This window comes from Euprymna scolopes, chromosome 31 (assembly GCF_053919585.1).
Source record: "Euprymna scolopes isolate OS-2025 chromosome 31, ASM5391958v1, whole genome shotgun sequence".
Taxonomy (NCBI): domain Eukaryota; kingdom Metazoa; phylum Mollusca; class Cephalopoda; order Sepiida; family Sepiolidae; genus Euprymna; species Euprymna scolopes.
This window is the reverse complement of record NC_136512.1, coordinates 88,975,962-89,003,380: the sequence shown is the minus strand read 5'-3', so window position 1 is coordinate 89,003,380 and position 27,419 is coordinate 88,975,962. Positions and strand designations below refer to the sequence as shown.

Here is a 27,419-nt window from a genome sequence, read left to right as displayed (position 1 = left end):
TAACAGAGAACAGATACTACATTTTTTGCCAAAAAGTCAGTAAAATGAAAACGAAGTTAAAAAATATGAAAACTAAAAAAAGAAAATGTCAGTTCATTTCATGTTCTTTTTTTTTTTTTCGTTTGGTGTTTCGAGGCTTTGTAAGATATTTTAAATGTGTATGATTTATGGATTGTAAGATATTTTAAATGTGTATGATTTATGAAGACAACTTGTTCTATAACACCCCATCACCATCAGAAGTCAGCCATTCTCAACCTTTCCTCCATCACTGACCCCCCCCCCCCGGATTTATGTATGTATTCATTTACCCCCTATTCCCACACAAAAAAGTTTTAATGCCATCATAAAGTGACAGAAAAACAAGTTCAAAAGGAACCTTTTTTTTAATCGTTTATGACTTTAGAATTTGTATCACAATATTATGATGCATTCATATCATAAAAATATCGCAATATTATGATGCATGCATATCATAAAAATATCACAATATTATGATGCATGCATATCATAAAAATATCACAATATTATGATGCATTCATATCATAAAAATATCACAATATTATGATGCATTCATATCATAAAAATATCACAATATTATGATGCATTCATATCATAAAAATATCACAATATTATGATGAATTCATATCATAAAAATATCACAATATTATGATGAATTCATATAAAAATATCACAATATTATGATGCATTCATATCAAAAATATCACAATATTATGATGCATTCATATCATAAAAATATCACAATATTATGATGCATTCATATCATAAAAATATCACAATATTATGATGAATTCATATCATAAAAATATCACAATATTATGATGCATGCATATCATAAAAATATCACAATATTATGATACATTCATATCATAAAAATATCACAATATTATGATGCATTCATATCATAAAAATATGACAATATTATGATGCATTCATATCATAAAAATATGACAATATTATGATGCATTCATATCATAAAAATATGACAATATTATGATGAATTCATATCATAAAAATATCACAATATTATGATGAATTCATATCATAAAAATATCACAATATTATGATGCATTCATATCATAAAAATATGACAATATTATGATGCATTCATATCATAAAAATATGACAATATTATGATGCATTCATATCATAAAAATATGACAATATTATGATGCATTCATATCATAAAAATATGACAATATTATGATGCATTCATATCATAAAAATATGACAATATTATGATGCATTCATATCATAAAAATATCACAATATTATGATGCATTCATATCATAAAAATATGACAATATTATGATGCATTCATATCATAAAAATATGACAATATTATGATGCATTCATATCATAAAAATATTACAATATTATGATGCATTCATATCATAAAAATATCACAATATTATGGTGCATTCATATCATAAAGATAAAGAAAATCAAAACATTTTCTAAATTATAACCTGATTTGACGCTACTAACCGAAGATTACCCGGTATATGAGTTCGTTTTAAGCCTTTCCGATCATTGAACATCCAAATGTGCCGAGCATGCGCGAAAGCGCACAAGCGTATGACTCGGGCCTACCTGCGGTGAAAAGCGAACCAGAGACCTTTCGTTGACAAATCAAGTCCACTAACGAACTACACCCATCTTACCCCAAAGTGACGATTTGGTTTCGCCCAACGGCCCTGAAAAGAAAAGCCGAGAAGTGATTTGCGGGTTTTGAAATATGCTTCTTTAATAACGTGTCTTGCGTTATTGCATTTTCGTATCGTGGCATGTCGATTCGGCAGTGGTATTCAGAATTGCGTGGACGAATTTGTGAAGGACCGTTCCGTCACATGTGAATATATATATATATATATATATATATATATATATATATATATATATATATATATATAAAGCTCCTGACGAAGATGCGTCCGGGATAAATGTTTTCGCGTGCTTTTATTTCCTTTAAGGGAAATGTCTTTACATAATGTTCTATTGTTAAAGTGTTTTTTTTATTCTATAAGTCTGAGTAAAGGCTATTTATGTGAAAATTTTCAAACGCCATAATGTTTGTCCAATTAGTCTTGAAACAATTGTAACTAACAATAAAATACACTTTTTGTTGCTATCAATTCTTTTTTTGAAGTCTTGGTTTTTGTTAATACAGTATATATATATATATATATATATATATATATATATATATATATATATATATATATATTGTACACACATTTTTTTTTCCGACGCTCTCTCCCTCGTGTAGCGGCACCAAAAAAGTGGAACAGTTATTCTGGCCACCCAGATCAACTCTTACAACACAACAACTTAGCCTTAATCATCTACATAGAGACAAGGTTGGTGGGTCCCTCCTGCTTTCTTCATTCTCTTCCTTAGGGGATTCCACAGGTGACGCAATCGATTTTCTTGAGTCCAAAGGTAACGGCACATGTCCCCACGTTATGATTAGGTTACTTACCGCGTACTGTCACTCAGACTTAGGGTTAGCTCCTGCAACTGAAGGCATATTATTCTGCACAGCAATCAAGAAAAACACTAAAGTAACCGTTGATAAGATTCTACAACTAAGGGTTATATTAACAGATCAACGATCTAATCGAAAGTCAATTATAATACAATCGGACAAAAGGTGGGAATGTATGGGTGTTTGAATCGTGATGGCCACGGACTGTCCAACGAAATGCCCTTTTTATTTGTGAATCTCGATAGTGGTTGGATAATGACAGACACAAACAAGGGAGTTCGTGTCTTCTTTCTTTTTAATGTTGCCACCACAGTCTGCAGGTACGGGGGGTACGCCTTTGTTGGCAATAATGTCAAAGTGAGGACTTGCCAGCAGCAATTGTTTTAACAAGCTATAATTCCGATTTTGTGCGAGTACCATAGATGAAAAAAATACTCAACCAGGAGTCTTTCAACTCGCGAGAGAGAAGAGTTAACAGTGGCATTCAACGTCGGTGTAGCCCTGTCGGTGGGGCATTAGAATACGCCGACTGCCCCCCTGCAGAGGGTAAAAGTCCCTCAATGGGGGTCCTGGATATGACCTTAAACTATATCCAGTGGTGAGGCCCCAGCTTGTGGGCTTTGGGGAGTGTGGAGCCACCCTTTAATTACCATTGCTCCCAGGTCCACTCTGACCCGGAGTGGTAGTACCTGTTAGGGTTCCAACTATGGGTTAAATAGAAACCGACGTGAAAACAACAAATATATTCTATTAAAAAAAATTTTTCTTCAAAATCTTTGGATTCGGCATTAAATAACCCGAAAAGGGTTGATATGCCGTAAAACAAAAACAACCAACCAACGTCGGTGTAGATTTCTGCAGTCAGGGACTTTGAGATCTAAAACTCTCACCTCAACTTTGTTGAACTTTGGTGTTGTCTTTATATAGCTCTTGGGTGAGTACATTCTAGTATTTCAAGGAGTGTCTGTTCTCGGGCGCATCCGTTACGTATTTGTATCATAATCATTTATTAGTACCTTTTACGTATTAGATTATGAGACGAGATCAAGATCACAGTGTAGTATCTGTTCTGATGCTACACTTCGCCTTTTCTGTCCTCGGTCAGTGGAGGAGACAATTTTTTTTTATTTTTGTACCTATCCAGTATGCCCCTTTTTGGGGAGCTGGATTTTCCCCACATTAAAAACCGACCTTGTATCTAACTCTGCCCTCGTGGGGAGGCAAGTAAATAGGAACACTGTATTGGGTTATATTTTACTGTGACGTCACGCATGAGAATTGAAATGGTCTCCAGCTTTTCAGCATTTAAAATTTTTGGTGCTAATGCAGAGAGTGATCTGCGCTATTTTTTAAATCGTATTTCCAAGTTTAATTAAAGTTTTATGATATGTTTTTTTTTATTATTCAATTGTAAGGTTAAAGTACAGAATAGGTACAAAACACCCTCCCCTCCCCATGTTAAGAATGGCTTTTTAAATAATAACGTTATTATTTCAACACGGATCACTCTCTGTATGAGAACCAAAATTTTAATATGACAAGTTGACCAATCATCCACCTCACCATACCACATCGCACTTCACTCAATACCAGGTAGTTTGCATATATTTGTATACTAGCAGGCCGCCTGGCATTGCCCAGTTGTAAAATACGCTTAAATATGATATTTTATTGATGCAGATTTTGTATTAATTATTATATTGAACCCAATATAAAGTAATGATTTTAAAAATTAAAAAAAAAATGACTCCTGCGCCACCATCAAGAATCGAAACCAAAACGTTTAGCTTACGATTTACTTTTTCCTTTGACGTTAATGCCTGGCCTATGAAGACATGTTTGCTGCAAGGCTAAAAATTAAAACATGAACGTATGCATATTCGTAATGCCATCATTCGTTCTTCACCTAGCAAATTCCATTTTTTAATTTTCACACTTTTGCACCGATTTTCTCCGGCTAAAACCCAAATATAAACTTTCGAATACCCTATATATTAAGTTTCATATCTGTCAAAAATTGACTGGAGTTTGGTAGGCAAAATTTTTTAAACAAAAATATATACGCATACATAAATATATATAGAAAGAGGTTTGTGTTTACTTTTTTACGCAAATATTACACAAAGTATAAATCATGTAGAATATCTGCATAAATATAATTACATGTAATCTATATATATAATAATCGAAACGGCCGCGTGCATTTTTGTTCGTCCAGCAAAATCTTTTTTCACGGGAATTACTATATTTTAGAACTTTTTACATACTCCCTAGATTGTAATATCTACGATTTGCGAACAGTCGTCGTCTCTGCATTTATTGTGAGTGAGCTTTTAACAAAAAACCTGGTTTCCAGTGTGTGTTTGTCTTTTTCGTATAAATAAAGCGAAACTAAATCGAATCAAATCAGCTCATGGCTGGCACATCTTGAAAGCAATCAGCTTTGATCAACGTGGGGAAAACCCTTCATATCAGACAATTGCTATTCATTTAAGAACTCCCCTTTTGTTGTAGGAGCTTGGTTTCCCCAACATCGTGGGAAAACAAACAAATAAATGAAACCGCGGAAAACTGAACTGGTCTTCAGCTAACGTTCATTTCTGCACCTGCGTATTCACTTAGCAAGGCAACTTTTTAATTGACATCACTAAATTTGAACGCTTTTCACTTCCTATGGCCTCGTAGCGTAGCGGTAAGATGTCACATTTTCTTTCGCTTCCTTTTCCATCTTAGCGTCACAGGTTCAAGCCTACCTGACTACTAACACTTTTTCCCCCTTTTACACCGCTAGTAGTTAACTAAAGATTATCATCCCATAAGAAAACCAAAAAAAAAAAAAAACTAATAGGGAATTACTTAAAATGAATGTTTAAAAGAATATGCAAATTAGCTAGATATTTTGCAGGTGAATGCAATTCCATGACCCATATATAACAAAGTTGTATTTTCTTTTTAAATAAGTAGAAAAAAAGGGTTTTTAATATGAATATCAATACACAAAAAAAAAAAAAAAAAAAAAATTTATAGGAGTATAGATGTAAGACACTGACCTCAATCCGTGCTTATTATAAATTTAAAAAAAAAAAAAAATCAACTTTTTTTTTTTTGTGTGTGTGGCCGACCACGTGAATGACAATTAAAGATGGCCGACCAGCAGTGGGGTTTAAAACGCAATGAATGTGTTTTTGTTATTTTTCTTATTTTTTTACTTCTTTCGTTCTCTATAATTATGTGAGGTCTATTGGCTTTGACCTCACTGCCAGTGCAGATGGGCCTCTCCAAGAAAGTGGTGACAGCATGGTTTTCAGTTACTCTGCTTGAGTAGTGTCCATAACATTTTATTTATAGTGAGTTGGAAGTTGTACTTCTTCCAAATTGACCAGCGTATGTAGGTACATTGCTCACCTATCATATATTTCGTTTCTGACAAAACTTGGCTCAGTATTTAAAAAAAATTTTTTTAGTATTTTCAACATGATCAGTTAGTTACAATTTCCGAATTTTTTTTTTTTATATTTCAATAAATAATTTTATCCTTCTGAATTTTTTTTTTTTTATATTTCAATAAATAATTTTATCCTTCTGAATTTTTTTTTTTCATATTTCAATAAATAATTTTATCCTTCTGAATTTTTTTTTTTTATATTTCAATAAATAATTTTATCCTTCTGAATTTTTTTTTTTTCATATTTCAATAAATAATTTTATCCTTCTGAATTTTTTTTTTTATATTTCAATAAATAATTTTATCCTTCTGAATTTTTTTTTTATATTTCAATAAATAATTTTATCCTTCTGAATTTTTTTTTTTTCATATTTCAATAAATAATTTTATCCTTCTGAATTTTTTTTTTTTATATTTCAATAAATAATTTTATCCTTCTGAATTTTTTTTTTTCATATTTCAATAAATAATTTTATCCTTCTGAATTTTTTTTTTTTCATATTTCAATAAATAATTTTATCCTTCTGAATTTTTTTTTTCATATTTCAATAAATAATTTTATCCTTCTGAATTTTTTTTTTCATATTTCAATAAATAATTTTATCCTTCTGAATTTTTTTTTTTTCATATTTCAATAAATAATTTTATCCTTCTGAATTTTTTTTTTTTATATTTCAATAAATAATTTTATCCTTCTGAATTTTTTTTTTTTTTTATATTTCAATAAATAATTTTATCCTTCTGATTTTTTTTTTTTTTTTATATTTCAATAAATAATTTTATCCTTCTGAATTTTTAAGATGAGGATTGGTTATTCGTATTATTTGGATTCTTCGGACTACTGTTCTCATCTTGAGAGTTATTTTTACAACGTTTCGGCCAATGGAATCTTTGGCCTTCTTCAGGTGTATCTTTCTGTCAAACTCGGAAATCTGCATAGAATTTCGAACAGAACCCTTTATTTAATCCATGAGGGTAGCATGCTCTCGTTCCGTCAGCCATGACTGGGTAGAAGTACTAAGTAATTTATAATTATATTTTTAGTGTCACCTGTATTGAGGATTAAACCTTCAACCTCCAGAAGAGTGTAACTTATAAACTGAATCCATTATGGCATCGGTTCTTGCAGACTGAGAATGTTACCTGCAGTGATTAAATAAATGTTTCTGTTTGAAATTCTGTGCAATTTCAGAGTTTGACAGAAAGATTTCAAAATTCATTAAGATACACCTGAAGAAGGCCGAAGGTTACATCAACCGAAACGTTGTGAAAATAGCAATGGAGATGAGAACAATAGTCTAAATAATTCAAATAACTATGTTGAAATTCTAAGGAAATATTTTCCACTCTATAATAAAGAGCAACGTGTATTTATTTGTAAATACATGTCCTTTTCACACAAAATTCTACTTGAAGAATAATAGATGGAAAAATTAAAATTTCCATAAATTTTAATTTAGTTTTGGTCGTTTTTTTTTGTTTTTTTTATATCGATTTATACTTTATTTTCTTTCTTTTTTTAACGTTAATTTTTTTAAATTTTCTATTCAATTTTCATTCCAAACAAGGCACAGTGTCACTTTGAAGTAGGGAGCTACTATCGGGGACAAAAGTTGCAGGGATATTATGGAGGTAGATGAGTAGAAAGATGTCTGTTCACATTACACTTGAACTTCTGCATGTCAGTACAGTTGGGAAAGCAGAATCCCGGAAGGGAGTTCCAAAGTCTAGCAGTTCTGGGGAAGAAACTATTGGAGTAGAAGGCTTTCTTACACCTAGGGATCTCTACTGTGAAGGGGTGGAATTTAGCTGCTTGTCGGGTTTGTCGGGAGCATTTACGTCGAGGGGGGGTACAAGTGTTTGTAGTTCGTCAGAGCATTCACCATTAAAGTACTTGTAGAACAGGCAGAGGGATGCAACATTTCGTCGATGGGGAAAAATAAAATAAAAATTAAGTAGCCAGTTATTGAATTTTCTCCAGATGTCCGAAAAAGAAAACTTAAGATGGTTAATATAACAATTTGTTTTGCAAAAACACACCTGACAAAGCGAAACGCATTTTAATTGAATATATTTCCCATGCGGGCTTCACAAAAAGATAAAAATAAAATAAAAAATTTGCCAAGTAACAATTTTAAATAAATTTTTTTTTAAATAATTACAATAAGTGTAATTTGATAATTTAAAAAAAAAACTGTATAATCTTATATATTTTTTATTGAATGATTAAAATCATTTTTTTTTCTGAGACTTTCATTGTTAAGACAACTTATTCATCGGAGTATGTTTAATATTTAAATTTTTTTTTATTTTTTCAGTTTTTTAGTGCTTTAAACTAACCTAAAATATTTTAAATCAAATTTCTTGCTCATCAAACGTGAATGCCAAAAAGTTAGAAAAGTTTGCCAGTTTAAAAACTTCACAAATTAATTTTTTTGTTTCATCTTGTTTGAGGTTTTATAAAATATTCGAGACAAACTTTTTTTTTCCCCCCCTATCAATCTCATTCCAATCGCCCATTTTGTTTTTTAACTGACGAAAAATGATGGATGTGTCTAGTTAAAAAAAAATATATTTTGTAGACCAACTGGAACTTTCTTCTCATCTTCACCAGTCTCTGGAAATGTTATAATTTCTTGCAAATGTCATCTTTCTGGTTTACTTGTCTGCCTGCAACCAATCCTGCCATATTTTGACATCGCATGATGCAAATATGGATTACGTAAAAATCAATAGTCTGCAACAGTTTCTTCCCGTGTTTATAATGTGTCCATATTTGTTTTTCTTATTTTGTTGTTCAACTCGATCTATGTCATAATTGAACAGCTACTCCTTTTTGCAGTTTGTCTTGCTAATTTATCTGCGTAGATGAACACCATGATGCACTCGAACAAGACTCAGCTTCCCATGAACTCTCATCATGAGATTTAAAATGGATGCTGCAAACATTTCAGAATAAAACAAAGGAACCTTTTGACACAGCAGTACTCTTTTTCTTCCCTTTATTTTCTTCTCCCTCCTCTCTTTTTTCTCCTCTTTTTTCTTTTTCTCCTCTCTTTTCCTCCTCCTCCCTTTTCGTTTTTCTCCTGCTCCTTTTCCTCCTCCTCCTCCTCCTCCTCCTCCTCCTCCTCCTCCCTTTCCTCCTCTTTTTTCTTTTCTCCTCCCCCTCTTTCTTCTTCTCCTGTTCTCTTTTTTTTTTCTTCTCCCTTTTTTCTTCTCCTCATTTTCTTTTTTCTTTTTCTTCTCCTTTTTTTCTTCCTCCACATTTTTCTTTTTCTTCTCCTCCCCCCCTTTTTCTCCTTCGCCTCCTTCCTTTTCTTTTTTATCCTCCTCCTCCTCCTCCTCCTCCTCCTCCTTCTTCTTCTTCCCTTTTGTCTTCTTATTCTTCCCTTCTTCCTCTCTTCCTCCCCTTTTCCTTTTCTCCCACTCTTCACCTTCCTTCTTCTTCTTTTTGAAATAGCATGTTTAATTTTTAATCAAATTCTTCGTTAAATTAAAGTAGAAAATAATTAAAAAAAAAAAAAAAAAATCCGTCACACTTATTTTCATTATCTCGTCGTATTATCTTCCCTATGAGATACCTTGTGAAAGTCTCGAAAGCCGTTAAATCCTAATTTCAAAAGAGCATGGTAGAGGATGATGAGCACTTGTCTGATTAAGACAACGATGATGCGGATGAAAGAAGTGCAAGTTCATTGAGCAGTTCTAGTGGAATTGGAGTAACTGCTTTGGGGATACATCTCATCAGAATTAGATGAACCAGAATTGGGAGCGTCAAAGGATAGGGTTACACTTAATCAATGGAATTAGGAAAGAAACCATTCAGAAATCAACAATCAAACAAAGGAAATAAATAAAAAATCTGGGCCGGTATTTTTATTTATTTTTTTAACAAAAGTTTTTATCACCTTTACTATCCCGTCTCGACACCACTTAAAAACCTCTCACCATCATTCATATCGCCTACCATACTTTTCTTCTTCCTCCGACCACATGCCAGCAACAGCCAGCCCGTTCTCGTCCTTGACTTTAAACATTCATTTTCTTCAATGTCTTTTATTTTTTTTATTTGTATTTATTTATTTATTTTTATTTTTTTTATATTTTCACTCCAAACAAGGCACATTGCCACTTTGATGTAGGGGGGGGTCTACTATCAGGGACATGAGCTACTGGGATACTATGTAGGGAGTTGGGCAGCAAGATGTCGGTTCACGTTACACTTTAACTTCTACATATCAGTACAGTTGGGGAAACAGGGACCCGGAATGGAATTCCAAAGTCTATCTAGCGATTTTGGGGAAGAAACTACATCTTACATCTAAGGATCTCTACTGTGTAGGGGTGGGATTTAGCTGCTTGTTTTTTTTTTTTGTTTTTTTGCCAATAACATGGTGCATTTTTCTCATTTTTTTTCTCCTACCAACTCGCGCACACTTCCTAATTTGCATATGCACGTTTTTCGGCTGCTGCTGCTATTTTATTTGTAGCCAGCCATCTTTTGCTGCTGCTGGTATTTTCTCATGTGTTCATGTGCACTATTTTCGAAATGTTTTGGTTTCGAGTCTATTTGATGGCACACAATTTTTTAAAACTTTTGATGTAACTACTATATATTAGGTACAATATCATAATCAAAAGAGAATTGGCTCTATTATAATAATAATAATAAATATTAAATATGTATAAATTAAAATATCATATTAAACTTTTTTTTTTTTTGCGATACTTTTGCTAGTATTTTTTATAAACTCCTACTTTTGAAAAGTTAATTAGATCAAACCAATGTTTGTTTGTTTGTTTTTGAAAATTAATTATTACTTTTTTGTAAAACATGTTTTTTTGGCTAACTCTGAACTCCTAAAAAAATATTATAGTTAATTTTTTTTTTTTAAGCATATTTACTTTGTTTTACTTTTTATTATAAAATGAACTAATTATCACTAATTCTGTCACTTTTCTATATAAATAAAACAATGGGTGCATGTGTGTCTGTCTGTATGTAAATATTTAACTGATAAACTCTTAAACTACTGATCGCACAACACATTTGAAATTAACAGGAAACAGTAATCGTACGTTAAGGATGGTTTATAACGAGTAAAAGCTCGATGGATGGATTAACGCGTACAGAAGTCGGCAAAGTTGAAATACAAAATGCTCATTTCAACTTGGCAACATTTCTGGTAGATTTGGGTAAACAATCGTAGTGACAAGTTTTTTTTTGTTTTTTTTTACACAGTGATCACCACTTATCAAGGCCCGGAAGCCACTCAGGGATAAGGGTTATTGCAAGTACATTACGTTAGTGTGGAGATTTGATGAAGTGTTTACTTAAGGGGGCAGTTCATTAGGAATTTGTTAACGTTGGACTTGAAGACATCCAAGTTGTAGTCCGGTGGGAAGCAGGCAGACGGAACAGAGTTCCACAGGCATGCAATTCTAAGAAAGAAGCTTTGTTCATGGAATCCACGTTTTGATTTAGGCACAGATATAGAGTGGGGGAAATTTTTCACAGTGGATTCAGCTACAGGGTGGTCAAAAAGTCAGGTAACATTTTAAAGAAAAACGATATTAGCAATACACGTTAAGTACCATACATTGAAATATAAAATTTAAAATTAAAGTTTATATATTACACTCAAATATTTAAACAAATAATATTAAACGAATAGAGATTATAATGGATCATATTGTTTTTTCTACCTTTAACATGTTACCTGACTTTTTGACCACCCTGTAGACGGGTGTTTTTCGTGAAAGATTGGCGAGGGGGGACCAGAGAGTGGTTTAATTTTTTAATATTCTTATCTATCTGTTGCTTAGCTCAAATGGTAGCGACCGTGGCTGAGCTGCTAAATGAGGAAACGCAACTGGAGCGCTAAATGTTTTGGTTTAGATTCTAACCAAGTCATTTTAAAAAGATTTTCGGAAACAGTACAATTTTTGAAAAGCGAGCACATAAAGCTGCTAGAATTCCCAAATTGTCACCCATCTGCTACTAACCAGACTCAATGTTGCTTAACTTCGGTGATCTGGCGCTGGTTCTCATCAGATTGTTAGTATAAAATGGGCGATCATTTGGGAATTCTAGGCGCTGTATGTGCTCTCCGCTTATCTCAGCATTTGTTTCCAGTCGTCCTGTACATACACTTCACTTGCCACTGGTATTTAACAATGTCGACTCAGGAGAGGTGTGGTTGGAGATTGTGCACCTTCTGCCACAAAAATTTCACGCACAGGCACCCCTACATGGGTATCTATATTCTGTTGGAGACGGAAGGAGCCTTCTTTTCTTTTTTTTTTTTTAAATATATATATATATATATATATATATATATATATATATATATTCAATAGAGAATTGATATTAGGTGCAATATAATATTCAATAGAGAATTGATATTAGGTACAATATAATATTCAATAGAGAATTGATATTAGGTACAATATAATATTCAATAGAGAATTGATATTAGGTACAATATAATATTTGATAGAGAATTGATATTAGGTACAATATAATATTCAATAGAGAATTGATATTAGGTACAATATAATATTCAATAGAGAATTGATATTAGGTACAATATAATATTTGATAGAGAATTGATATTAGGTACAATATAATATTCGATAGAGAATTGATATTAGGTACAATATAATATTCAATAGAGAATTGATATTAGGTACAATATAATATTCAATAGAGAATTGGATCTGTAATAATAAATATGAAATCTGCATGAATGAAAATATATTTAAGCGTATTTTACGACCAGCAAAGTCGCCCCTCCCCCATATTTACTTTATGTCTCAGATTTCTTTCATTGCTTCTCTCACTTGACTGTTCATCTGATTTTACAATCGCGTCAAACACACTTTCAGGCAGTAAATAAAATCATAATGCTATATATTTTTTTAAAATATATAAGTAAATAAAATCATTATGCTGTATATATATTTATTTTTTAATGTACTGTATTTGAAATGACTGACGCTTTGAAGTTATGTTTTTTTTATATATGATGTTTAAAAAAATCTATTCAGTCAAACGTTACGTAAATTGAAATATTGATTGCAACGGTAGTCGTGAATATGTCTAAAATCTGCATTGAATTGGTTTGTTTTGAAGTTATTCAAAAATGCAATTTTCTTTGGTAATAGTTTGAAATAACATTTTCATCTTTTAAATAAACAAAATCTTTTCTAGTTTTTCATTTCATATTTTTTGTGATATTTTATTTTTTTTAAAAAGATGGTAGGTTTTTTTTTAATGAAATTTATTATCATCGTTTTCTTCTATTTAAATTTAATAATTGTTGCCTTTTCTATAAAATATTACTGAAATGTTGAAAAATCTGTGCTTTCGAATCCTGTTGTAATAATTATTGATATTCTATGAAAAACAATGTTATAGTTCATCTTTGAGATATTCTAGTAATTTGCTATCACCCCGAAGTGGGGTAAATCTGGGAGGTGGGTCCAGTTTGCTATCACCTGGGAGGTGGGTCCAGTTTACCATCACCTGGGAGGTGGGTCCAGTTTACCATCACCTGGGAGGTGGGTCCAGTTTGCCATCACCTTGGAGGTGGGTCCAGTTTGCCATCACCTTGGAGGTGGATCAAGTTTGCCATCACCTGGGAGGTGGGTCCAGTTTGTCATCACCCCACTGAGGGGTAGATTTCGTTTCCTATCATCTGGAGGCGTGGAGGTGCATCAAGTTTTTCTCACCAATTCTATAACATTCCATATTGCTGGATGTAAGTTTTCTTAACCAAAATTGCGTTCCATTTTTGATTCCACTGATGGACATAAATATCACGGCATAACCCGAGTTTATGATCTGATTTGACAATGCAGATCGATGTCTTCAGCTTAGAATCTTGATTTTTTTTTTCTGAAAGATTATAGGTTTCAGAACGATGTCTAAAGCAGCAAAGCCAACTTCTGAGAAGGTCTCTGAGTGAACGACGTCTCGCCTCTGATCAACAGTCGTTGAGTAGTCAAATTCATAGAATTTCTAAGCAAAACTTAAAATATGTCAAAATCAGACCTTTAAATTCTTTTGAAACTGAAGATGTGGATTTGAACATTTAACCTTCTTCATTGCAACCTCTCTCTCACAGACGTGATGTTGCTAGTCTCAGTCTTTTTTTATATAAATATTGTTATGGCATGTATATTTCGGAATTTGTCTGATCTATTTCCTGCTTCCTTTGTTCCAGCTCATTTGATTCGTTTGTCTAGTGGTCCCCATCAGTTTTGTTGTTTTAATACGTCATTGTAATACAACTTTCTATTCCAGTAGCTTTTAGCCCAAAACTGCAAGATTGTAGAACTCTCTTCCTGCTCACTGTTTTCCTCCTACCCTTAACTTTGGTCTTTTCAAGACTAAGATCAATAGGCATCTTTCTTTGTGATGATCATCTTCCGTTCTTGTTAGCTCCTTATATCAAGTGGCTTCATGCTTTGTCTCAGGCGATTTCCATATAAAAGAAAATGAGTACACTGGTGGCTACCCCCCGCCCATTCCCATACTATGTTTTGGTGTTCTTGACTGTAAGTTACAGAGCAACCAGGATTGGCTTGAAGTATTCTGAGGACTCTGTTTGTTAATTGGCATAGATGAACTGCCTCGACGCAGGACACAATGAACTCATTTCTAGCCAGCTCCATTCACATCTGTACAGGCGTGTATCATTGAATTAAAGCGTTAAGCAAATGTTGTCTTGATTTTTCTCAAATGTTTTCAAACCGTTACTTCTCTTTCTATGGCTAAATTATAATCTCCACTCGGGATTCATTTAATCCCTATTTTTTTGTCATTGTCAAACTTGAATTACTTAAGCCTACGTTTAAAATGCACTGCTGGATGTTGCCTTTGTCATGATTGATCCATCATATCATCGGATTATGATCCCCTTTTAATTCTTGAGTCTTTGTAAATATCTTTGATCAGATATTGAGACTTGATCCTCTCTTGACCTGAGTTTCCCCCTAATCAATCACCAGGTTTATATTTCTAATCGGTCATGTGCCACTTAACTCTGTCCTCCATTTGTAATTTGCCCCAATCCAGAGTAAACACACATTAAAAACCTACCTTTTGTCTAACTTTACCCTTGTGGTGAAGTAAGCAAACAGGAACTACTCAAATCAGCAATTATTTTGTACAAAATCTTTTATATCAAATTTTAACACAAAATTTCTATCACGATGGAGAGCTTGAATCTTTATTCTTGAAGTAAATTTTTTTTTATTTTACTTTTTGTGGTTTTGTTCAATAATTTAGCTTTGCATGAAATGAGAGTGGTAAGTGGACCTTAGGTTTACTTTTGATAGCCTCGTAACATTTGCTTCCCTGATTTTGTTTTGTAGTTTTAACATTCCATTAGCTATGTTTCTGACAAAGGGCGAAAAATTGCTGCTTTCTGAGTCAGAATCTATCCTTATTGTTGGTTAGTTATTGACCTTTTTTTTTCTTTTTTTTTTTTTTTGAACTCCATACATTAAGTGGCTGCATGCTTTGTCTAAAGCGATTTCCATAAAAGAAAATGGAAGTGTAATATTTAAGAAATCAACCTATAGTAAGTTTCATGAATAAATTTCTATCTCAATAGAGAACTTGAATCTCTTAGACATTTTGGATAAAATTGCCCTCCTCGTTCTTGAAGCAAATGTCATTTAATTTTACTTTTTTGAGTTTTGTCCAATAATTTTGCTTAGCATGAAATCGGTTAAAACATTTGACTTTAATTTCTCTTTTTCTAAAATGTCTCCTACGTTTTAAACCAGCACCCAGCACTTTTTAAAGCTTTTTTTTTTTTTTTTGATAGTTTGAAAGGATAATATTAACAGATTTAATATGAAAACGATTTTGTAGCATTTGGATTATAAAAACTATTGTCATCATTTTGATTGTTATTTTCACAACATTTTGAAACGACCCATGATGTAACGAATAAAACACTTAGTAAAATTCAGTTGAAAGTTACACCCTTCTGGAAGTTGAAGGATCAATTCTCAGTGCAAGTGATATTCAAAAAAATAGAATTGCGAATTACTTAGAACTTTTACCCGGTCTGCGCTGACAGAACGAGACCATGCTGCTACTGCCTTGGATGAAATAAAAGGTTCCATTTGAAATTCTATAGAGATTCCTGATATTGGCAGAAAAATTTTTGACAGATTCTTGAGCTAATACAAAATACACCTGAAGAAGATCGAAGGTTACATCGACCGAAACGTTCTGCAAATAACACTCAAGATGAGAACAGTAGTCCGTATAATCCAAATAATACAAATTATCAATACTCATCTAAAAAATTCAGTAACATGGAAACAATTTATTGGAATAAACAATAAAAGGTATAGAATATGGTTTACCGACATTTCATCATCTGACATTTAATCACCCGACTATTAATCACGGACATATAATCAGTAGACATTTAATAACGTTTTTCCCGTCGGGTGGACACTTAATCACTCGCCATCGAGACACTTAATCACCTCCCCAAGGAAAAAATAAAATTTATTTCTGTATTAATGTTATTTATGTTACGTTTTTATTACGTTGAATTTTTAGCCCCTTTGACAATTTTGGGGTTATTTTTTACAAGAGATTAAAATCCATAGGGCAAAACTGTCTCCCCCCCCTCCCTGCCAATCATGCAAAGGTTAGAGGAGAGGCTAGCTGTTTGCTTAAAATAAATATCAGCCACTTTTTAAAAAACTTTTTAAACAAATAAATAATAAACATTTATTTTAATTAATTTATTTTTCATTAAAAAATGTAAACAAGCTCCTGCAAATAGTTCGTTGTATAAACAACAACTATAAAGATGAGCACAATAGTTCTGCAAAAATGGATGTACAATTATGAAGAATCATGTTAAAGGATTCCGAAAAGTAGACAAATATAATGTGGTGAAAAAAAAATAATACCCTTCAAGCGCTTTTGGAAATCCCCAAGTGATTAAATGTCTCGATGTGATTAAGTATCCACGTGATGAAAAATCGTAATTAAATGTCTAGTGATTAATAGTTGTGTGATGAAATGTCGGGTGATGAAAAGACACCATAGACTATATAACTGTGTGTGTGTGTGCGTGTGCGCATCTATATGTATGCATAATCACGTTGCCACCGATTCTCGTCAGATCACTGTTTAAGCAATGTTGAGCTTGGCTAGTATCAGATGAGTGACCATTTGTGAATTCTAGGCATTGTCTGTGCTCTCGGCTTATCTCGGCATTGTTTCCAGTCGTCTTGAACCTCCACTTGCCACTGGTATTTAACAATGTCGATTTAGGGGAGGTGTGGTTGGAGATTGCACGACTCTTGCCACAAAAATTCCACACAGGTACCCTTAAAGTGGGTATCCATAGTCTGTCAAGACTGAAGGAAGCTACTATATGTACACATATGCATATGTGGCGGTGATGTAGTGGTTGCTGGCATTGGCTGTAAACTCAGTATGTCAGGTTCGAATCTTGTCAGTGCTAGATTATCACTTTACTAATATCCATAGGAAACGTACGAACCCATATATCCGATTTCCCAGCTATGAATAAAATAGTAAAGTAGACTGCACTCTGAAACCTTGGTAAGAAAGCATAAAAGTGGGGCAAAATCGCTCTATCTATGGAATTAACTTTGTCTGTCCTGGGACGGGTACCTTTCTAGTTTATATTGATAACATTTTTAAAAGATGTCAATGATGTATATTGTGGAGTCTGGTTGTTGCTGTTTTTGTTATCATAGGATGTGCTGAGCCGACATATTTATTTTTCTATCCATACGTGTTTGTTGTAGAACGATCTAATTATGAATCATTACGGAAATCTAATTCTCGCTCATCATTCCCAGAATGCACTGCGCACCCGCCAAAGTTCATCCGCTTTAATTGAATTGCGTCACATTGACGTTCATGCAACTGTTTGCTTCTATATTTTGTCGTTTTTCTCGATACATTTTAAATTTAAACATTTTCTCGGGAAATTCATCCAAACGAAATAGGCCAAATCGCCTGCTTATGTTTGTTTATTTTTATGCTTACTTCACTAATATATATATATATATTAATAGCCTGACAAGGCCACAGGGAGGCAACCGGAGCCACAAAGCTGAAGCTAGCCTGCAGGACACTATATATACAAATGTACGTAAATTTGGGCATATTTTATTGGTTGAAAAATGTAGATTCTTTTTTTTTACCAATTGTCGTAAAATTTTAACCATAGAATGGTATCATAATCTTCAAAAAACCTGCAAATTTTCATGTAGTTTCGTTTCATAAAACCAAAAATGTGGGCATTTAAATATTCAATTTGGCTACGAGTGTGTGTGTGTGTGTGTGTGTGTGTGTGTATAAAATTGCCAAAAAAAGTGGTGTATACACACACACACACACACACACACACACACACACACACACACACACATATATGTACACACCACATTTTTTGGCAAATTTATAAGTTCGAAATCTCAGCGACTATTGATCAGAATTTAAAAAATGAAGGCTCATTGGAAAGGTAATGACCTGAATTGTGTAGTGGACTATGTGACATTTGCCCTTAAGGTCGCACAATACGGGATCAGACATCATCCAGAGCCTATTTTTGGCACTTTTTACTGCCATAAAATATTTCAATCATAGTCATTTCCTAGTTTTGCATATGAATTACAAAATACCTGACATTTCTCCAAAACCTCTGACCTTGATAGAGGGGAGACTAAAACTTGCTGCTATGGTTTCAAATGATTTGAAATAACAGCAAGGGGAGACTTGATTCCAGATATTTCCTCATATGTTATATTTTCTCTTTGGTTCTCATACACAAAATAAATTTCACGTCGTATAATATTAATAATCGTGCCCGATTTCCAAAAGATGTTTTTTGTATGTTTAACATATTTTTATGTTTAACAGATTTCAAACTGAAATTATTGCACAATAAATATATTTAAATTAAAACAATAATTTATTTTGAATTATTTAATCCAGTAAAAATTCAGTTTTTTATTTTATTACTAAATTAAAAAAGTTATTCTAGCAAATTACCTTACAATTTATTAACAAAAATATTGTAAAAACTGAATTTAACTTTATTTAACAATTTATAAACAAAAATATTGTAAAAACTGAATTTAACTTTCTGTTTAATATATATATAACCCTTATCCCTGAGTGGCTTCCGGGCCTTGATAAGTGGTGATCACCTTGTAAAAAAAAAATAAATAAATAAAAATAAATTGTTACATAATCCAGTATTTGGCCTTCGGACCAAGACTTGGCCAGGCCTGCCATGTCCTCACTGCCCAGGATTTCAGACCCGTCTGTGACAGTGCTTGAGGTAAGTGATCATGTCTTTGAACTTGGCTACATTGAATGTGAGGGGCATCAGGTGTCGAAGCAAGGCCTCGCGCGTTGTGAGAGACTTGGTGTCCCTCAAGGTAGATATTGCCGCTATCCAGGAGACCCACTTTGTTTGTGACGCGGATTGTCAGGTGCTGGTAAACGATTACGATGTCTACTCAGCATATGGCAATACCTATAGTCGTGGAATCTCCTTGCTAGTGAGTCGCACCCTGTCAGCGTCGGTGAATGTTGTTCACGCAGGCGAGGACGGGCGGGCGCTTGTTGTTGATGTTGCTGTTAATTGTAGTGTTTTTCGGATTGTTGCTGTTTATGCTCCCAATGCTGCTGTAGAGAGGGCAACCTTTTTTCGACGGTTGGAGGGCTTCTTAGTGGATCCGGAACGGTTAGTTTTAATGGGGGATTGGAATGCAATCCTTGATCCCAAAATAGATAAGGTCGGGGGGACTAGCGGGTCGGCGTGGTGTGACAGCAGTCTGTCTGACCTGATGGCCTCGTGCGATCTCGTCGACAGATTTCGTCTGGATCATCCGGGGCGGGAGATGTGGACGTGGCATCCTGTAGTGCCTTCCCATCCAAGCACTTACTTGGATCGGATGTTAGTCAGAAGAGGCGATGTAGACTTCCTATCTTGCCCCACGTTCCACTTGCTAGGACACTCGGACCATAAACTTGTTATGGCCCGTTTGAGCTTAAGTGCTAGGCCTAAACTGGCCGGATACTGGAAGTTCAACAGCACCTTGTTGGAGCTGGAGGACTACCGGTTGAAGGTCACTGAGCTAATTCAGCGGGCTTTAGTGGGGGCGGTTACAGGGAGTAAGTGGTGGGTTAGTCTCAAGGCCAAAATTAGGCGCTTCTCTGTCCAGTATAGCCAACGCCTCGCGATAGATAAGGCTAAGGCAAAGAAGCGTTTAGAGGATAAGCTGACCCGGGCGGTGGAGGGGGGGGACCCCCTAGAGTTAGCACTAGCTAAACAAGATCTCAACCGCTTGGCTAGCGAGCGGTATGAAGGTTAAGTAGTTAGGGCTAGGTTAAAGAAAGTTTCTAACGAGGCTGTGAATGTTGACGCTGTTGAGCGTAAGGCTGCTTTAAGGCGTGGTTCGGATGGGTACATTCGTAAAGTACATAACCTGGAAGGACACCCCTTAGTATCGACTCGGGAGATCTACGAGGGGTTTCGGGAGCATCTATCGGTGCGCTTCACCCAACTACCCGGACTCAGGGTTGATGAGTTTGGCAGCTATTTGGCTGACTCGCCCCGCCTCACGGCGGCTCGGGCGGCTAGCTGTGATGGTCTTATTACTGAACATGAGGTCATTACTGCGTTGAAGCAGGTCGGCTATAACAAATCCCCGGGGCTTGATGGTTTACCCTACGAGTTTTACTTGAGGCTGTCGCCCATGTTGGTCCCTATTCTGAAGGATATGTTCAACCATTGGTTTGCCCAGGGTTCCATCCCTGGACAGGTGACCAAGGGTGTGATCACATTGCTGAGGAAAGGTCAACGGCATGGTGGGAGGGAAAACTTTGATGATTTTAGGCCCTTGACTCTGCTAAACACAGAGTTAAAGATTTTGGCAAAGATTCTTGCGAATCGCTTGCAGGTTGTCATCACTGACTTGATCGAACCGGACCAGACTTATGCTGTGAAGGGGAGATCGATTCAAGACAATTTGCACTTGATACGCTCGATCATAGAGGGGACAGAAGACGACGCCGAAGCCGCGCTGATCAGTTTGGATCAGTCCAAGGCATTCGATAGGGTCGACCATCGGTTCCTAGGATCTGTGTTAGAGGCCGCCGGATTTAATCCGGACTTCCGCAAGTGGATCTTTGTTCTGTATGACAGGCCGACGGTAGCGGTGCAGATCAACGGTAAGCTGTCGGAGTCATTCGCTGTCTCTCGGTCGGTGCGACAGGGTTGTCCGCTGTCGCCTCTGTTGTATGTCCTGGCGTTGGAACCCCTCCTTCGCAAGTTAAGGGACGAGGCGGCTACACCAGTCCTGCGCGGAATAGCTCTCCCTGGAGGCACACGAGCCAGGGTTTCCGCGTTCGCCGATGACGTCACCGTGTTCGTGTCTTGCCTCACGGACGTTCAAGCGGTGGTCGAGGCGCTCGCTCGATACGAAGAAGTAACAGGGGCCATCTTCAACCGTAGCAAGTCTGTTGGCCTGCGGTTGGGGGCCTGGACCGGGGTAAACTCGCTTCCAGGTATTTTCAGCTGGACCGATGGACCGGTCCGCATTCTCGGTGTCTGGTTTGGACCGGGACTTCAGCTGGAAAAGAATTGGTCGGAAGTACAGTCTAAGGTCAAATCGTCAGTAAAGACTTGGATTGGAAGGAAATTGTCCTTAAAGGGTCGGGCGGAGGCGTGTGCTACATACGTCTTTCCGCTCATCCTTTACCGTTTGTCTGTACTTCCTCTCCCTGCAGAACGACTAACCCGCTTACAAGGGCGCCTCGATTCACTTTTGTGGAACGAGGGTAAGCATTATGTCTGCAGAGAGGTCTGTGTTCAAAATCCGAGCGAGGGAGGCCTGGGTCAGCCCAGTCTCTTGTGTCATAGAAACGCCGAGAGATTGGCTTTCCTGAGTCGTTCGCTTGAAGGAGACGCTCCTTGGGTCCCTGTGGTTGAGAACTCGTTTCCCAATCTCAAACCCAACCCTTCGGTAGAAGGTCGTCGTAGACCGAAGGGGGAGTCCAAGTTCTTCTCCGAATGCCGAACCGCTCTTAGAGCTTTGCCGGGGACCAATGTCCTCGATCAGCCAAGGAAGAAACTGTATCGGGATTTAGTGGAGGGGACCGCGAAGGATCCACTTTGTAGGCGGATGGGATGGTCGATGGAGGTTGTCCGTTCTCAATGGCGTTGGGCGCCGGGACGGGAGGTTCTGAATAACTCGGAATTCTCCCTGACTTGGCGACTGGTCCGAAATGCGCTGCCCCTCTTCGACGTACTTTTCCGGTATAAAGAACATACCAGTCGCTTCTGTCCGTGCTGTGACGAACGCGAGCCCGAAACAATCGAGCACGCGTTTTTTAGTTGCAGCCGGATACAGCCCCTATTAAAGTATGTCGAGGGGGTAACAGCTCGCATCGATGCCGAGTGTCTGCTCGATCTCGACGTAGGAACTTTTGTGTACAACATGGAGCCGCCGTTCCCCAGGGAGGAAAGTTTGGTTTTCCTGGCGATCCTAGCAGTAGCGCGCATGACCATTTGGATCGCGCGCCTCAAGTTGGTCCACGAAGGGACATCTGTTCCGGATCGGGATCTGATCGTTTACTTTAAACATTTGCTTAAAGTAAAGATCAGATGCGATTGGAAGAGGTTGCCTAGAGTGGAATTTGACAAGAGGTGGGTGCACAGCACTAGTTTGTGCATCCGTCGAGGAGCCAAGTTTCAATACGTGTTCCCTCCTTAGGCATGGCATGGGCGGTGCTGGGTCCTACGGAACCCATCCCGCCTAGGTTAGCATTATAAGTTCAGTAAAGTAACTCTTGACTGGTGGTACAAATGAGATCCTGTTCCTGATTTTATTTTTTGGTATTAGAGAACCTCTGAGTCTGCCCAACCCCCCTGCTCCTCATCTTTATTTTCTGATGCCCCCGGTCATCCCCCTACTCAGAGGTCACCTTCCTACCCCCTCCATCCGTTGCTTTATTTTCTCCCACCTCCATTAAGGCGACTTCCCCAAACCCCATTAGGGATGCTCTGCTTGTTTTCGGTTCCCCGGAAAACAGTGGGGGATCTAGCCACATAGAATAGTACAGGGGGGTCTTACTAACAACACATTAGTAGTTTTTTCTTTATTTTTGAAATGAACACTTTCATTAGTTTTTCCCACTCCACGAACATTTTATGCCAATTAATTCAAGAACTCTTTCTAATGAAATCGAACTTTATTTTCTCACACATACACACACACACACAAAAAAAAAAAAAAAAAAAAAAATGCACACACAACATACAGAAATGAATATACAAATTGTACATAGTTAAATTTTACATTGAACGCTGGGGTATTAGTTAGATTAGGATCCACAGAGTGATTGAGGTATTTTGGTAAATGTTGCCAGTCAAGAGTAAGACTTCAAAGTCTCATCTGTTACATAGTCAAAAAGACCCTGTACCCTCCCCCTCCCAATTTCTTGTAGGGCCTTGTGCCTAATTTTGTTGAATTGAATTTTTTGTACGTTTTTTATGTTCAATTTTTTCTTTCTCAATAAAATATATAAACAAGATCACAGTGTAGTATCTGTTCTGATGCTATACTTCACCTTTTCTGTCTTCGGTCAGTGGAGGAAAAATTTTTCTAGTCTGAGACAATTTTAATTTTTGTTCCTGTCTAGAGTGCCTCTTTTTGGAGAACTGGATTTTCACCACCTTAAAAACCGACCTTATGTCCAGTCCTGCCCTCGTGGGGAGCCAAAAAAAATATCCAGCAAAAAAAAAAAAAAAAAAAAAAAAAAAAAATATATATATATATATATATATATATATACACAACAAAATAATCTGAAAAGCACAAAGTTCCAGACAAAATAAAAAAGAAAGCAACAAGACCTGACTGTACCTTAGAAAACACAGTGAAAAACATAGTTTTTAAATTTAGTAATCAAGCCAAAAAAAATGGCATTTTTACTTGACTAAATAATTCGAAATAAGAAAAATGATTTTTGTTTTAATTTAATTTTTTTTATTGTGCAATAGTTTATATCAGTTTGAAATATGTTAAATATAAAAAAAACAAAAAACAAAAAAACATTGTTAATGATCGTTTTCGTAGAAAAACAAAACAAACAAGTCCACTGATATCGGTCCACTGCTACGAATTCAGAATAGGGGCATGTGAGCGTGAAAACGAAAGTAGAAATCAGGGAGACATCTGCTGCAGGAGATTTGGCGAGACAATATATTGTTTATTCTGCTTGCAAAGCACTGACAATCTTCAGAACGTCTGTTCACAGTCAAATTTGATTGTCATTCAAAAAGTTATCCATTCAATGTTTGTCATCAGCCCAGTCTCTTGAGTGCAGAACATTTGTTGTTGTTGTTGTTCTACAAGATTCTTAAAAAATACCGATTCGATTGTTGACGTAATTGTCTCCCTTTCTCCTCGACTGTTACCGCCATTAAATGTTGACTAACCAAAGAAAGCGCCGTCAGTCGATTATGTTCGTCGTACCTGTTGGACATTCAGAGCAAATTGTTCGTTTCTGTGAGATGAACATCTATTCTTCTGATTAATGTTTGTTCTTGACGGGTTCTCACTCTTTTCCTTTCTTTTATCCTTTCTGTTTCTCATTAGTCTACCTTCTCTTTTTCTCTCCCCTCTTCTCTTTTTCTCTCCCCTCTTCTCTTTTTCTCTCCCCCTCTTCTTTTTCTCTCCCCTTTCTCTTCCCACTCCTCCTTTTCTTTCCCCACTCCTCCTTTTCTCTTTCTCTCTCCTCCCTCTCTCCTCTTTTTCTCTCCCCTCTCTCTCTCTCCTATCCCCCTCTCTTTCTCCTTTTTCTCTCCTTTCTCCCCCTCTCCTTTTTTCTTCCCCATCTCTCTTTTTCTCTCTCCCCTTTCTTTTTTCTCTCCCCTTTTTTCTTTACATTCCTCTCTTCTCCTCTTCCTCTTCTTATTCCATCAGCCATGGATAGATATCCTAAGTAATTTGTAATCATAGTGGATTCAGTACTTGGTAAAATTCAGTTGTAAGTTTCACTCTTCTGGAGGTTGAAGGTTCAATCCTCAGTGCATACGGCACTCAAAATACAATTATGAATTAGGACTTTTATCCAATAATGGCTGATGGAACAAGAACATGCTAACTCCATGGATTAAATAAAGAGTTTTGCCTTAAAATTCAGCGCAGATTTCTGAATTTGACAAAAATTCCTGAATTTCTCCTTCATAGCCTAACATTTGAGTTCTTTGAGTTAAATTGACATCCGAGTGCATTTTTTTTTTTTTTAATTATCTGTTATCTGTACTTTTGAATTGGCCTTCCATAGATTTTGTCTAGGTATTTTCTAAATATATTTTTTTTCATTAGGTCTGTTGGTATAATATTAAATTCTTTCAGAGTTTCAGTGAGCATGTTGTGTTCAAGTCTTCCTGATTTAAAAAAAAAAATTCTTCACACTCTCCTCTACCGAGGCCATGGTAATTCAGGACAATTGCACCAATTATGAGAGCACTTTTTTTTTTAGGTTTGTTTCATATAGCAGTCTGGTTTTTCGATTCATTTTATGTGGCAAAAGGTAAAACAATTGTGCTTCAATGCCATGTAGAGAAAATATGATAGAAATATACAGAGAAGAAGATGACACAGTAGTTTAGCATCTGTTTAAATCTATCTTTAAATTGTTGCATTGTTGCTGCATGGTTTCATGCGGTGCCGCATAGTTCTCCCTCTGTTTTAGGCAGGGCTGGCCTTAGCTATAATGGAGTCCTATGCAAAACTGATTGTGCAGGGCCCTGTGTAGGTAGGGATATGGAAAATAATTGAAAATTAAGGCTTTGAAACAAAAAATTAATCAGTGTAGGTCTTATGAAAGCGCGGGGCCCACTGCAGCCGCATGGTCTAAGCTCTGGTTGCAGGAGTAAATTAAAGGTTCTGAGGTATATCATAATGCTCATTGCGGAGATTGGTGACTTTTTAAAAATTTTATTTTACTTCAGTCGAAGTTCTCAGAAATCAAGAGGCCCCACTACCTGAGGCTAACACTTAAACTCTATATGAGATACATAGATATTTGAATGTTCCATTAAACTTCTTTATCTCTCAAACCCTCCGTTAGTCAAGAAATTGAGAACATGGTTTTGTTCTCCCCTATAAACCATTTTCATACGTTGTAGTATATCTTTCATTTTAGTCTCTTGGTCTTACTGGATTCTAGGACAAGAATTTATCTAGTCTGGTGGAGTATCCAGCTTAGTGCAGTTACTTAAGATAACATCACTTGGAGAAGGTGCAACATTTCTCGTAAAAGCTAATGTGGGTTAGCCATAGTGAGGAGATCTTATTTGGACAGCGAATACTGAATGTGATTTTGAATATTTGGTCAGGGTTTACTTCTAGGGAAAAATATCTTTATGCTAAGTTGTTCTGGCAAACCATTGTACAGAGAGACCTTAGACACTCAAGGAGAGTGTGTAGTAGGCATTCAAGTTCTCTGTGTGTGTATGTTTGTGTGTTTATATGTGTGCGTTAGAAAAAAATTTTTTTTTTTATATCTTTCGACTATTCAACCTTTTTTTTGCATCTTAAGATCTCGAGTTAAATGGTAAGAAAAAAAAATCAATAATTAATTTTTTTTTTTTTTTTTACGTGAGACATTTACAAATCGTTATATAAAGTAACCAAAAATCTTCGCAATTTCAGATATTTTCACAAAGAATCACCAATGGTAAGGTTCCACTTCACCATTTTGAATATTAATAATTATTTTATTTTATTTATTTTATTTTTTTCACAAAGAAAAACAAACAAACAAAAAAAAAAAGCTTCACTGACATTTTGTTTTGTTTTAGTTGGTCCAATTTTTTTTTTTTTTTTTGCACCGCTTTATTGTAAATTCCATCACTTTTGCTTACGTGGCAAGATGAGGAGGAAATGTTATCTTTCCATTTTCTATGTTGCAAAAAAAGGCCTTTTTAAAATATTTTGAAAAAGCACCTGTTGAATTTTAACATTCACGCAAGATTAATTGATTTTTTTTTAACTTCTAAGTTGTTTTGCATCACTAAAGGAAGCAGGCTTTACATTTATTTTTATTCATATATATATATATATTTTTTTTTTCATATATATATATATATATATATATATATATATATATATATATTTTTGTGTATTTCAAGGCCGTGGAGTTGTAACCGAAATGCCCAATTTGACTTCAGCGTTTCAAATATAACTGTAAAAATTTTTAAACATTTTTACTCCAATCATAAGAAATCTTATTCCTCCCTACCGTACCGAAGCAGCATTCACCATAGCTGGGTTGAAACGACTTACTCCAAAGGAAGAAGTTTCATGGGAATATCAAATGTACAAGCAGTCCTCACTTACTAATATATCTTCATCAGAGGG

General features: G+C 35.5%; 1 protein-coding gene across 11 annotated transcripts in view; it reads left to right on the top strand.

Moving 5' to 3' along the window:
• LOC145255848 (uncharacterized) overlaps nucleotides 1-27,419 on the top strand; it is a 542,783-nt gene that overhangs the window by 112,621 nt on the left and 402,743 nt on the right. For 5 of the 11 annotated variants that reach the window (XM_080114597.1, XM_080114599.1, XM_080114595.1 and 2 more), the window contains exon 2: nucleotides 26,712-26,736. The exons of the other annotated variants lie outside the window; for them this stretch is intronic. The gene's annotated coding sequence lies outside the window, so the exon portion shown is untranslated. The remainder of the gene's footprint in view (nucleotides 1-26,711; nucleotides 26,737-27,419) is intronic. 11 annotated transcript variants of the gene reach the window in all.